This window comes from Zootermopsis nevadensis, unplaced genomic scaffold (genome assembly GCF_977971745.1).
Source record: "Zootermopsis nevadensis isolate Lab colony 2312 unplaced genomic scaffold, Znev_1.0 Znev_ptg000003l, whole genome shotgun sequence".
NCBI lineage: Eukaryota > Metazoa > Arthropoda > Insecta > Blattodea > Termopsidae > Zootermopsis > Zootermopsis nevadensis.
Window position 1 is genome coordinate 10,833,667 of NW_028259135.1, and position 13,178 is coordinate 10,846,844.

The 13,178-nt window shown below is 39.3% G+C and overlaps 1 protein-coding gene across 4 annotated transcripts in view; it reads left to right on the plus strand.

Annotated features, from left to right (window-relative positions):
- LOC110836244 (alpha-1A adrenergic receptor-like) overlaps positions 1–13,178 on the plus strand; it is a 66,906-nt gene that overhangs the window by 7,197 nt on the left and 46,531 nt on the right. The gene's annotated exons all lie outside the window — the stretch shown is intronic.

A 13,178-nucleotide genomic window follows, 5' to 3' on the forward strand; every position in this document is an offset into this window, starting at 1 on the left:
CTTTGCTAGCCATCACTACTAATTATCAATATAATATAGCATACATATTCAAGACTCAAAATTTGTCATAGAGATGTCTGATAATGTGACTTTTATTTGTCACGAGACAAAATTTTCTCGTGTTTAGATTTTAAATGTCATCGCATGCATGCAAAAATTTACTTGGAAACCGTGAAGAAAAGGGGCCACTTGGAAGCCCTAGGGGTAGATAGGAAGATAATATTAAAGTTGGACCTTAAAGGCATGGCACGGGAAGGTGTGGATCGGATTAACGTGGTTCATTGGCTGGCTTTTATGAACATGGAAATGAACAATCTGTTTCCTTAAACGGGATGACTGAATTACTGTCGGTTTTTCAAGAAGCAAATTTAGTATTTTTGAATGAACCCTACCGTGACAACACACTTTGCTTACAGAGGTTTTCAGTATTGCGTTGTTAGGTCAAGACCGCAGTGGGCGAAGTTCTAATGCAGTTAAAAAAACTGAAATGGGATAACATTGAAAGTGTGATGTAAATAATACGATTAAAAATTGGGGGTTTACTGGTTCATTTAATGCTGTATTTTTTGTTGATATTTTATTACGGTCAGTCGGTTTAGTGGGTGACTAATGTAAGCCGGTTTTTGTTTGTTGCTGGGCTGTTCATTTTGTTGTCCAGTGACACACAACGCGACTTTACAGAACGATTGAGGCCATGTTTACGCAGTTTCAAGGCCATTACTCTCAGTGAATCAAAAGCGTAGGTTTGTGATTTGTTGTCATTTTGTACTGTGGCAGAAAGAGACTAATTATTTGTTACGTTTCTGGACTAGCGATGCAGTGTCTAGTGACCGTCTTTTACCAAATCCTCTTTGTGGCCACTGTTCATGGACATTTTCATGTTAGAAAAGCTTACCTGAGGCAGGAAATAACTTTGAAATAAATTATATCTGTGACATTCGAACTACCAGATATCGCCAAGTGTTATCGATTAATTCTAATAAACGAGAGTAAATGATTCAGATCATTAAAGATCTCGTTCGTACTCGAGAGTAAGTTTCATTTACATGTTTTGTCCCTTCATTTAAAGTTTTCAATTTCCTCAGGTGACACCGGAATTCAAGTGCTTATAATATTGTAGTCAGTGTACGTCGTATTTGAACGCATCAGTTCATGACAAAAGAAGTTTCATCCGCGAAAACTTTAACGCTCTATACGGCATTAACGCTTCTCTATTGCAGTATTTTATTTAAAAAATATTCCTACTTTGTGATTTAAATTATAGCAGTTACAGAAAAATCACAGTGATGGAAATTTTATTTGATTAACGGGCCCTACAGAGTAGGCGTCTTCGTTATGATTTTATCTGAAGGCGGGAATGGGGCTAGCTTCCGAAACGTCGTAACGTTTAGAAGTTTTTATAATTGTTATGAGTGAAATTACAGACAGTGCATAATGTCTAAATAAAACATCGTAATGTTATTAACACACCACTGTGATTACATTTTATGGCGATAAAATATGTTTCACGCTTTTCTCGGTCGACATACAGGAAAAAACTTAGAGGTATGTTGTCACCGACCGTCGCAATCAGTGGTTAGCATTCCTGCTTTATATTCGGGAGGTTCCGGCTTCAAATGTCCTCCCAGAGACCGTCTATGCTGACAGATTTTTCATGGTCTTCCTCAGTACTTTAAAATTAATTAATCCACTGCAATTTCTTTTCAAATCCTTTCCAACTTATTATTTATTAATCATCGTTTCATAGTTTGAGCTACTGACAGTGTTGTTAAATAAACAGCAAACTAGAAACTTTATCCCTGGACCATAGTCGAAATATCTCCGTATCAAATCGGAACACCAATCCATCTGCTGAGTATTCTGTAATTATGCATTCGGCTAATAGAAGAAAGCAAATAATTTTAATATCGCACTTTAAGGAATACCGAAGTGAAATTACTTTTAGGGGGATGCATGTCTCTGTCTGGGGCAATGAACGAATATATTCTGATATTTTCTCGTCATTCAGAATTTCGTTTAAAATAATTTATAGCTGTTATTCGTCTCTAAATTCGTACCAGTTTTGTTTAATATAGCAAGATGAGTGTTCTGCTTATTTAACAGCCTCCGTCGTTTCTACCCTGACAGCTTCAAAGTGTCATATTTTCATGTGCAGTCGCTAACCTCGCTCTACAGTTATTTCTTGTTTCTTAAAATTTAGCTAAGAATAACAAGCCAATCTAAATGTTTATGTAAGAAGATTGGTATAATGCCAGTTCAACAGTTCTCTTGTTTGGAGCGTCTCGTTAAGAAGATGAAAAAGCACATCTCTTTTGGCGTAGAACGTAAAGGTTCGTGTAATCATAAACCCGTAATCACAGCTGAGCACGACTAAAATGTATCAAAGAATTTCTGTGTCGAAGTTCTTGGAGGCAGACTATGTATTTTTGCAGGTAAGCGACGCCTTTGTTCATGGCGTTTAGTGGGCAGGTAAACGGGTGGTCTGTTTGTTTAGGGGCTAATACTTGAAGGATTTAAACAATTTTGTATTTATTGAATGTAATCATTACTTTACGTGATTTCCCGTCTTTTATGGAACCAGTAGGTATATAACTGTGTTCACAAGACCGCGTCACTGTACCCTACCCTGAGCCAGATTAATCCAGTTTATTTCATCACACGCTTTTTTTAAAAAAAATATATTGGCTGTGGGAGGAGTGGGCGACAAACCGACCCTTGCACCGCGACCATTTCCTGGTCTCTTGTGCGTAACATTCATATTAGTATTATCTTTCCATCTATCTCAAAATCTTTCAAGTTGGCTCTTACATGAAATGGGAGTGGTGATCACTTGGGATTTGTTTTAGCACACACCTCAACACATTAAAAAAATTAAGCAGAATATTTTTTCCGAATGAATTTGGGGAGTCTTAATAGTGTGAATTTTAAAAAACCCTATTAAAAAGATAAACTTGAGGAACATTAGATGGACGGGCATGTAGCATGCACATAAGGGGAAGAGAAATTCGTAAGTTATGTTTGGAACATATGAAAGTAAGATGTCACTTTGGAGACCTAAGCGAAGATGGAAAGGTAACAGAATTTTATGGTAAGGAAGTAGGGAGTGAAATTGTGGTATGGATTCATCTGACCCAGGTTAGAGTCCGGTGTCTGGCTCTTGTGACCACCGTTATGAACCTTGGGGGAATTTGTGTCCGTCTGAGCAGCTATCAGCTTATCATCATCAGGACTATGCTCCGTGGAATCAGTTAAGAAGATTGAAGCTTTTCTCCAAAAGCAGTTTTCTCTTGTTTTTATGTGGCAAGGAAATTACTTGAAAACTCTTTGTGTATCACTGCCCCTTCTTTTCGTTGCCATAGTAATCCTGAGTCTGGTTTTCCATTAACTCATAAGGGAATTTAACAACCTCATTGCCAGGCATAGGTAGTTCGCCATGCGTCGACAATTTTTGTCGTCTGTGACGTCATTTCCTGCGTGTGATGAGTGTTTGGGTTGATATTGAGGAGATGCGAGTTTTAGCAGTTAGTCCAAGTATTTGATGATGCACTTATGAAACAAATGCGTTTTGTGACTAGAGAGAATCTGTGAAGGTTGGGCCGCAGAGCCTACTGGGGATCGAATCTCGGTCCGTGGTAAGACACTGTCCCCAGCTCCGCCGGATATTCGAATTTTGATTTGCGTTGTCACGAATTAAGTTTGTTTTGGAGTGAGCCCCATCCAATTCTAGGGAGGGTAATAAATTACAGTACAGGGAAACCTATTTTCTTGTGATTGCATTACGTACTCTGTGTCGTTTGTTACAAAAGCAAACATTAATAAAGCACGACGTTTGTATTAGAACGTCGAGAGCTTAAATGAATTCCTTCAGGGGCTAAATTTGAGACGATGACAGATGTTACGTGTTCTTAGTGAAAGGAAATCACACTTTGGTGATTTGGATTGACTCCATGGAACAGAATCGTCCTTCACTGGGCGAAAAGAAGCCCGGGAAAGAGATTTAATGGCATCGTCGCTAATTTGTAAAATGTTCATGCTGCTTCTGTATGACATCTTTACTTTGTCTGCATCGTATTCGCAGCCCACTTGACTCTGTGTCTCCATTTCTCGCAGTTCATTGTTCGCGCTTTCTCTGGTCGAGTGTTCTTTTGAACTTTTTTTTTAAAAAAATTTGAGACTCGAACAACAAATTTTCTTTCAGTGGCACTCTCTTGGTATCGGTTCACTTTATACGCTGTCTTCTCAGAAAATAAACTTTTCACCGCTGGTACAGTTCGATCATCAGACGTGACATCCAAGTTTGCTGCGGGATTCTGAATTGAGATTCGTTTCTGTACGCGACAGGAGTTCAATGTACGGCTGTGTTATGGGGTGGGCAGCTTCATTTTCAGCAGACATTGCATTTGCCATCTTCAGGGTTGATGTGGTTGTATTTCTTGGAAGTTTGAAACGCTTGGAATTGTTGGGAAATTCATACGAACTCTTAATCGGGAATCTTGAAGTGGTAATAACCAAGTGGTAGACATATGCATGGAAATAGGAGGATAATATTAAAATGGATTTGAGAGAAAAGGTGTACTGGCGTGGACTGGACTCATCTGATTCAGGCTATGGAGGAGTAGGGGGCTCTTTTTTACACGGTGATGAACCTTGGAGTTGTATAAATGTTTGTAACTGAGCGATTATCAGTTTCTCATGTAGGATACCTTACAAAGGGTGAGCTACGTCTAGTTTTGTTTAATTTACACTCTTGCTTCTAGATCGTGATTGTATTCCGATGCTAAGACTGACGAGTGGACACTGTAGCTAACAATCGCGATTAATGGAAGATTGTGTGAGGTAAAATAAGAAATCCGGCGTGGAGCGTAAAAGCAACGAATTTCCGACCTGTATCCAGCATCCGGCAGTGACGCGAGTAACGAGAATTTTCGCCGGGGCGAATGCTCGTGACCAGCAAAATTAGGCTCTGTTTACCGTCGTTCATTGCACTGGGCGTCGTGAGAGTAAACATCGCACGCAAATACCAAAAACAGGAAGGTCACAGACCATGTGCAGGATGCGTGAGGCAATGCTCCACGCGGCTTAACCTCACCACTCGATATAAGGAAATGGTCAGGTTTAGTCTACGGGCGTTTGCGCCCGGGTCACAGCGGAGACGAACAGAAGAATCCTTGTCGGGATTCGAACCCAGTTTGTCTAACTCGTAGCAAGTCGTTTCTCGATTGACTGTAGGCCATAAACGCTTAAATGTGTTGTAATGTTTTTTTTTTTTTCAAGTTTCTGAATAAATAAATAGCACAGATCGATTCGTTGATTGATTGATTGGTTCATGTAGATAGATAAGTGAATGCGTTGACAAGTGGGTGTGTGGGTAGAAAGACGGATACTTAAAGATACCAGAAACGTTAATAAAAAAATAATATGCTCCAGTCCTCATTTTGTGGTCCTGGAGGACACTAGCTCAAGGGGCGCGGTTGCTTTGTGTACGGAGACCCTCAAACTCGTACGGCCTCTGGAATCTTACTTGCTTCGCCGCTAAGAACTCTTAGAAGTGACAGAGCGAGTGAACTACTCAGGATAAATGGCGGGAGATCGTAACACAGGACAAGAGAAAGCAGACGCAATGTCAGATTTTGTCTTTAAGCACAGCCACTGACGCTATGAGGCAAGATTCTTCTTGAGAAACTCGTCGCTCAGAGAGACAGAGAGAGAGAACTCTTTTTCTTGAATCCTGACGTTAAAATTATCTCGACACTTGACCGTATCGTGATCCAGATCAATCAGTTCACACCCTCATACCCGAGTTCTTTAAGATCCTTTTTAGTATTATCTTTTTAACTGTTAATTATTATACCAAAGATAATTATTTCGCTTGTGCTGGCGCCGTAAGGTTTGATGCAAGTTGTTTACTTGTTTTGCTGTCAGCCAGTATTTCACGTTCCATTATATTTCCTTAACATCCTGAGTGCTGTTCCTGATATGTTTTCCCAGAAATGGCATTCATCTTATATCGTAAAAAAGATAACGTCATTTGCTGTGTATTATACAGAAGGCGAAGTTATGTCTCTACTGAGATTAAATATTTTTTAAAAGAATTTTGAGTGGTCTATCTAAAGATGAAAACTGGCATTATACTTGCTTCCTGCATATTTTCAGCGTACAGTCAAGCGAAGCGAAAACGGAACTCGCACATAATAAGACATTTAGATTGTACTTCCTGACATGTTTTTTAGACCTATGCACATTGAAACCTCGCCATAAACTCAGTGTCCGTATTTGTTATCGTAATCACTGTGTCTTCACTGCGAAGAAACTCAGGCTTGCGAATTTCACGCACATGCCGGAACTGAGAAGCTTGTATATGTTTATTTGTTATTAATTTTATAAATTTCCTCGGCTTTGATGCATTGTAGCAGTGGCACTGAAGTCTACGTACTATGTGTGCTGACGCCTTCCGGAAATGCTCACATGTGGCTTTTGAATTCTGCATGACAACCTTTCGTAGAACTAAAATGGATTCATAAAAGATGCCATATCAGGCCTGCATTTGTCTCACTTTCCGGTTCAAATGTTTGGACCAGATATTATGGTCGGGTTGTCGTATTTGAGTGGTCCCAGGTTTATATCTGGGCCCAGATATCGTCTATCCTTACAGATTTTCGTGGACTTCATCAGTCCGTCTAGGAAAATGTCGGTTTAGTAACTTAAACTAGGCCACGACAGCTTCCTTCCATATCCTTCTTCATTCATCAATTACTGTCATTCGATGGAATATAACATGAGTTACTAACAGCGTTGTTAAATAAACAATACATCAGTGCAAATCTTAGGGTTTCTCAATTAATAAATACGACACACAAGGAGCTTTGTCATAAGCAGACGCTTGTAGCTACAAATTATATGCTAATTAAAACTGTCAGAAACTTAAATACCTGTCCCTAAATTGCAGTTAATTTAATTTCAGTGTTTTTATGGAAGCAGTCACTCTTGTTGTTTTCAACTCATGATGCACTTCGTTTTCAAACGCCACTGCCCTGTTGACACGAACAGAGACCATTTGTCACTTTAGCACTGTCCCGCTCTGTTGGTATGACAACTGCCAGCAAAGCAATAAATTGAATAACGTAAACTTTTCTGTCCTGCTATTCAGCAAGGAATCACAGAATGACACGTCTCTTCTTGGATGACAGACAATTTCATTCTTTTTTATGAGTGTAAAATTATTACATCATAACAGCATTTAGCCGGCTCTGTTAACCTCTCTCGATCAAGGTTTCGGGTCCCTCATTGCTGTATGTAATTGAAGTCATCATGCCTCTTTTATTATAGACGCTTTTTATGATTGTGTAAAATGAAGATCATATTAATTACTTCTGGTTGATCTGATAACAGACTGCCTGTGTCGTGTAGTTTCTTAAGCTTACATTTCCCTAAACCTTATTGATGATCGCATTTATATTCCAAATGTCTAACGCGCGTTCGGTATTTTAGTTTGGGAACTTGAAGAGAAGAACACTTAGGCCTAAGCGTAGATGGGAGGATAATATTAAAACTGATCCTAAAGGAATAGGACGTGAGACTGTAACAGGACTAATTTTGCTCAGCCGGGCAAGGGTGTGAACACAGTACGAGAAACGTTTCATCGTAGTTCGTGAACCAGTTAGATTTATTTATATAAAAACGGTCCTTCCATTACAATCTTCAGTGTTGTTCACCTTGAAGATGATTGTATTCTAGGTTGTTGCGCCGTATAGTCTCGTAGAAATGTACCGACGTTTCAAAGGTGATTATTGCCTCCATCATCAGGGAGATGATATTGGATTTAAACTCAAGTCTTTAGAGTGTTATTCGTGGTTTAATTAAAATCTATCTTGAGACATAAAGACACGGGTCTGAGAACACATACTCTTTCATTGAACATTTTCTGAGTCAGAACATAAACAGATGCCCCTGGACTCTACAGCTGAATGCACGGGTCAGTTTTGCAGCCTGAGATGTATCACGCGAGCTCTGTGTTCGTTTTTGACCCTTTCAGTTGTGTGGAATTGTTTCACAGATATTTGACGAAAAAACCACTCAGTAGCACATGCGGCTTTGCAGGGGGGAAATACATGCGAGGCATTTTGTATTCTGGTGAAATTTATTTTGAGGACGTATCAGGTTGTGAACCCTTTCAGGACATCGGTTGTACCCAATTCCTGAAACTTTAGTGCCTGGATATAACTAAGACCGATTTTTACCTACTCATTTTCAGTTTACCATGCTCAAATTATCCTATCGCGAAATGTGATCAGAGTGATCAAATAATGGGGTAAGAAATGAGCTTAAAATATAGCACGGACAGAGTAAATAATGGAACAAAAAACCTTTTTTCTCGTCTCAAGAATTGTACGGCAGAGACAATTTTAAAGACGCTGGATAATATTAAAATGAACTTTAACGTGTGGGATGGGACAGCGTTGACCGACACCTGTAAACAATGTAATAAAATTTGGAGTTTCGTAAAATGCAGGGAAATTACTGATTAGCTGAGCGGCTTATCTTGTCAAATACTACCCTCTATTGAGTTAAAACAGTACAATATGTCTACCCATTTACTTTCAGAGAATAAATGCAGTAAAATAGCAGGTTCGAAGCCTCTACGTCGTAAATAATGTTTTTTTTAAATGGTTTCGAGTCCGGGTACTCTGAAAGAATTTACCCCTGTACGACAGGATTGTTTTGTTTTTTGGCCTGTTCTAAACGAAGTTTGAAAAATATGTCTATTAGCTTCGCCATGCCTGTCCGTCCGTGTGTCTGCCCGCACGTAACAGCTAGGGAACCGCTCAGCAAATTTTAATGAAATGTGTATCGGGGAATTTTACTTCACTTTGTCGACACATTCCAATTTTGATTAAAATCGGACTATAACGAACAAACTGCACGAAGGCCTGACTGCGTTTCTGAACGCATCTCGGTTGTAAATGGCTAAACAGTTATTGGAGGGAAGAAAGTTTTGAACAGGACCTGTACAGAAGAATTAAACATACATTTTATTTCTAACAACTTTTCTCCACGTCTTGCGATTTTTGAAATAATTAAACAAAAATACTTATTATGCTGTCATCTCGCATATGCATTGAGAACCGATGGACCGATTTTTTATTATACTACATTTTACATTAGAGGTATTTGCTCGAACGCCCACTTGTTTTAATATGTTCACAATAGATAATAAAAGTTAGAAACTGCGAATTTAAAATCTAGCCATCAACAGGGCTAACGCACCAGAATAATTACACTCTTTGTTCATGTTCTAATCTAAGATTGGGTTCGCCTGCAATCTCCTGTTTAGACTATCCGCCTTATACGCGTGTCGGAGAAGTTGCCGGCGATACCCGGCGCTCTCTGTTCCAACGTACGTATCTGTTCGTTACAACACGTGCCAGTTTGAAAGTTATATCTCACTTTAAGGGACGTACACACATTTTGAGTGACTGTGTAGAAATGTGCTCGAAGGAGAATATTCATAATTTGTACTCTTCAACCAGTTTTAGGTGTGTCGAAAGTATGAAACGTAAAGGTTTAGATTGACAACCGTAATGATTCTTAGGGGTTCGTAAAATCTTTGCAAGAGTGATGTCAGCAGTCATTAAAATGAGTGCTGAGCCAACGCACATGTTGTGTCAACACTACCGCTAACAGGTGTTGTGGTTAGCGCAACAAGTGACGCGCAGAGCCAGTGTTAATTTGAATAAGTCACTGTCTCTCACAGCGTTGGCATATTACACGGTTATCACAGCGGTAACACGCCTTGCGTTCGATAAACATCCTTGTGAAATACCGAAATTAAAATTTTGATGGTTTTTCTCAGTTACTCCAGGCGAATGCTGGGATCGTAGATTACATTAGAACAGTGGTATTCAACCTTTTTTGTTCGCGTACCCCCAGATATAATTTCTCTTCAACTTTGTACCCCCAAAGTCGTTGGTGTATAATTCAAGTTATATATAGTATATAATCTACTTCTAAAATAAATTAAATAAATTACATTACTCATTATTCAGTGTTTATCATAAAATAATATATATATTTTTAAATTTTACGTACCTCCTAAGATGTCTTCGCGTACCCCAGGTTGAATACCACTGCATTAGAAGACATCACGAGACCACATAACCTGAGTAGTTGTTTCAGAGTAACTTTTAAAACTTTTATGTAGCAGAGCTTAATATTTAATTCAACTTGTTAAACAATTATTAATCTTTTATGAAACCAGAAGATTAATTACGATGTTCACAAGAATCAGCTGTTGGACCTTATCCTGATCAAGTGCAAACCCTTTCACCATACTTTAATGCTCTTTTACATATTCTCCCTTCTGCCACTATATCTCTCAAGTGAGCTTTTGCCTTTCTTGTTTCTCTTCGAAAGTATGCGTTAATTCCAGCTTTTGCCCAGATCTTCAGACACTGGGGGACCTTAAGATAGACCAAACTGACGTGGGCCAAGACCATTGATTTAGGATACTGGCGCGCAAGTAGAGATGGGGTGACCGAAGAAAGGTCATTGCGGTTACCACTGATATGTAAGCAAATCCTCTTCAGCTGTTGAGTCCTGTTTCATGCAAATCTCGTTTAAAAATACCCACATTGTGTGAGGGCAAGCGAATTCGAATAGTCAGCTCCAGGTTTATATGTGAGTGGAAGTAATTTGTAAAAGAGGACGATAAAACTTTGTCTCTCTCAACTTTATTCCCCACTGCGATTTGATTCAAAATTTCTCTGAAGCTAGATTCCAATCTGTTCAGAACATACTGCGATTTTCTCACGAACTTCCACGATCTCCCTTGTTGCCTGTTCGTGTACGGCTTCAAAAGTTTGTTCCTGTTCCTCTGTTTTCTCTGCACGAAGTGAACAGAGCGAACCCACAGACGGCTTGTTACGTACGTTAAGAGTCGCCTTTTGCTTAATCTCCGAAACAGCTGAATGGATTTCGATGAAACTTGGTATTGAGGCCGTGCAAACTAAACCTTGTCGAATGTTACCTAACTTTGTTTCGTGCTGGTCTAATATAAAACCTCAACTTGGCGGGACTTTAAATTTAACTGTCCCGACTTCATTAAAACCTGTTACAAAAAGAATTTAACTGGTGCCCAATAGAACGACACTGTTAAGTCGCTTATACAGCTGTCTGTGACGTCACGCAACGTTTCGTGGGATGAATAATGTATTTTCACATAATAAAAACCCGGAAAGCGAGAGTGTAGTGTTTTTTTTTTCGTGACGGTACACCGACCCATCTCCTCTTAAAACCCCCCCCCCCTCCCAAAGAGTGCACATCCGCGACCAAGTACCATTCCATTTCGCGTTACTTACAACGTAAAATGACGATCTCGTATAATTCTAGGTAACGCCATGAAACGAAGTCTTTGATAAGCTAATAGTAGCTCAGCTAGGTAAGACATCCCCCAAGTTTGTGTTGAAACCGGATCTTCATAAAAGTCCACCACTGATCAAAATTAACCCATTCCAAATCTCCCACCCTATTTTTAAGATAAATTGTAATACTCTCCTCCCATCTATGCCTAGGTCTTCCAATTGGGCTCTGTACCCTTCAGGTTTTCGACAAAAAATCTCATTGAGTCCTAACACGTGTATTAAAAATATTATTTAAGAGAGGAATGTGTAACGAAGCAGGAGGTAAAATAATTTGTTCCACTGTTTTTCTGTATTCGTTGTGGTAACTTCGTAAAAATAAGTTCATGTAATTAGCGAATGAACATCAGCACCAATGAGGCATGTATAAACGCGCAGAATGTATTGGAAATGTGCAGTGGCGTAGAACGTTTCTAGTTTTGTTGTCATTTCAGCTGGAGTGAATAATGACAGCGGAGAACAGTATTTTATTTGTCGGTGTGCCCGCATAATCAGGCACAGACAGAAACAATTAATTCTACTGTGTCGTCGTTAAACAATTCTGAAGTGAGTCAGTCGGCTCACTTTACCTTGCAGCTTTCATTCGTAGAATAAACGCGTAATTGCGTGTCTATGCGTACACATGTTTTATTTCCGAAAATTTTACACGGATTTCGATTAGATTTAGTGCTTAAGGTGTCAGGGAGAAGTTATGGGGGTAATTCGTCATCCGAATTGGACCAAAATAAAAGATTGTTTTCCATGAAACTCAGTTGGAACTTAATTGCTTTTCTGAAAGAAAGATTTAATTACTTCTGTCAAATGACGATGTTGTGTTGCTGAATGTGACGTGATGGGATGTTTATGTGCAGTAACCGAAGTGTGTAACGATGGAATGAGAAGTTAATTATAAAGTATCGTTTGTTAGAATTTTGTGTAGGAACTCGGCGTTGATCTTATTCTAGCATTCGTTCGCTTTTTTATTCACGAATAGAACGCAGTAATGAACTTAAGAACGCTGAATTATCCTCATTTCCGTGGCATACTCTTACTTTCCAGCAATAAAATACTGTTCTCTTGTCTGGGACACTTGCGTGCAGACACTAATTACGCAGTGGCATGACATTCGGTTCTACGCACATTAAAAACGCAAACTTGAACAAATGTATCCTTTTTTTTTCCCTGCGACCATTTGGGCGTGAGCTCTTAGCACGTCAACCCATGACCCAAATTTAATTATATTATCGAGATATAAACGTATTTTACATACTCGTAACATTATCAGTACAGGAACTGTTTGTTAGTAGGTGCTAAGTCGGAAGTTATGCTTTGTGAGTTCTTCCCGGAACTGACAGTCTTTATTTCGTGGTGTGAACTGACGACATATGACGGGTTCATATCCGGTCGATTAAGAGCCGTCAGGAAATTTCTGCCACACAAAGACTCTGCCTTGAAGATAACAGTTCCTCATGGAACACACGTGCTCAGTTTCTGTTTCTGTTGCACCCAAACAAACACACGCATCTCTCTTATTGTTGTTGTCCTCAGAAAGAAGAATAAAATAAGACAAAGCTTTGAAGCTATGCTTCACTTTAGGAAAAGCCTGACAAGCGTGTGGCAGATGCTCACTGAACAGAAGGCGTCACCGTGGTGACCCGATTTCAGTTGTTTCATGCTTTTAAGGTAACAAGAACGGAGAAACACCTGTTAGTTTAGCCGTGTCCATCCGTCTGTCAGCAAGCAACTCCCTCAAAAATACGGGGTCTATTTGAATAAAACTTGGTG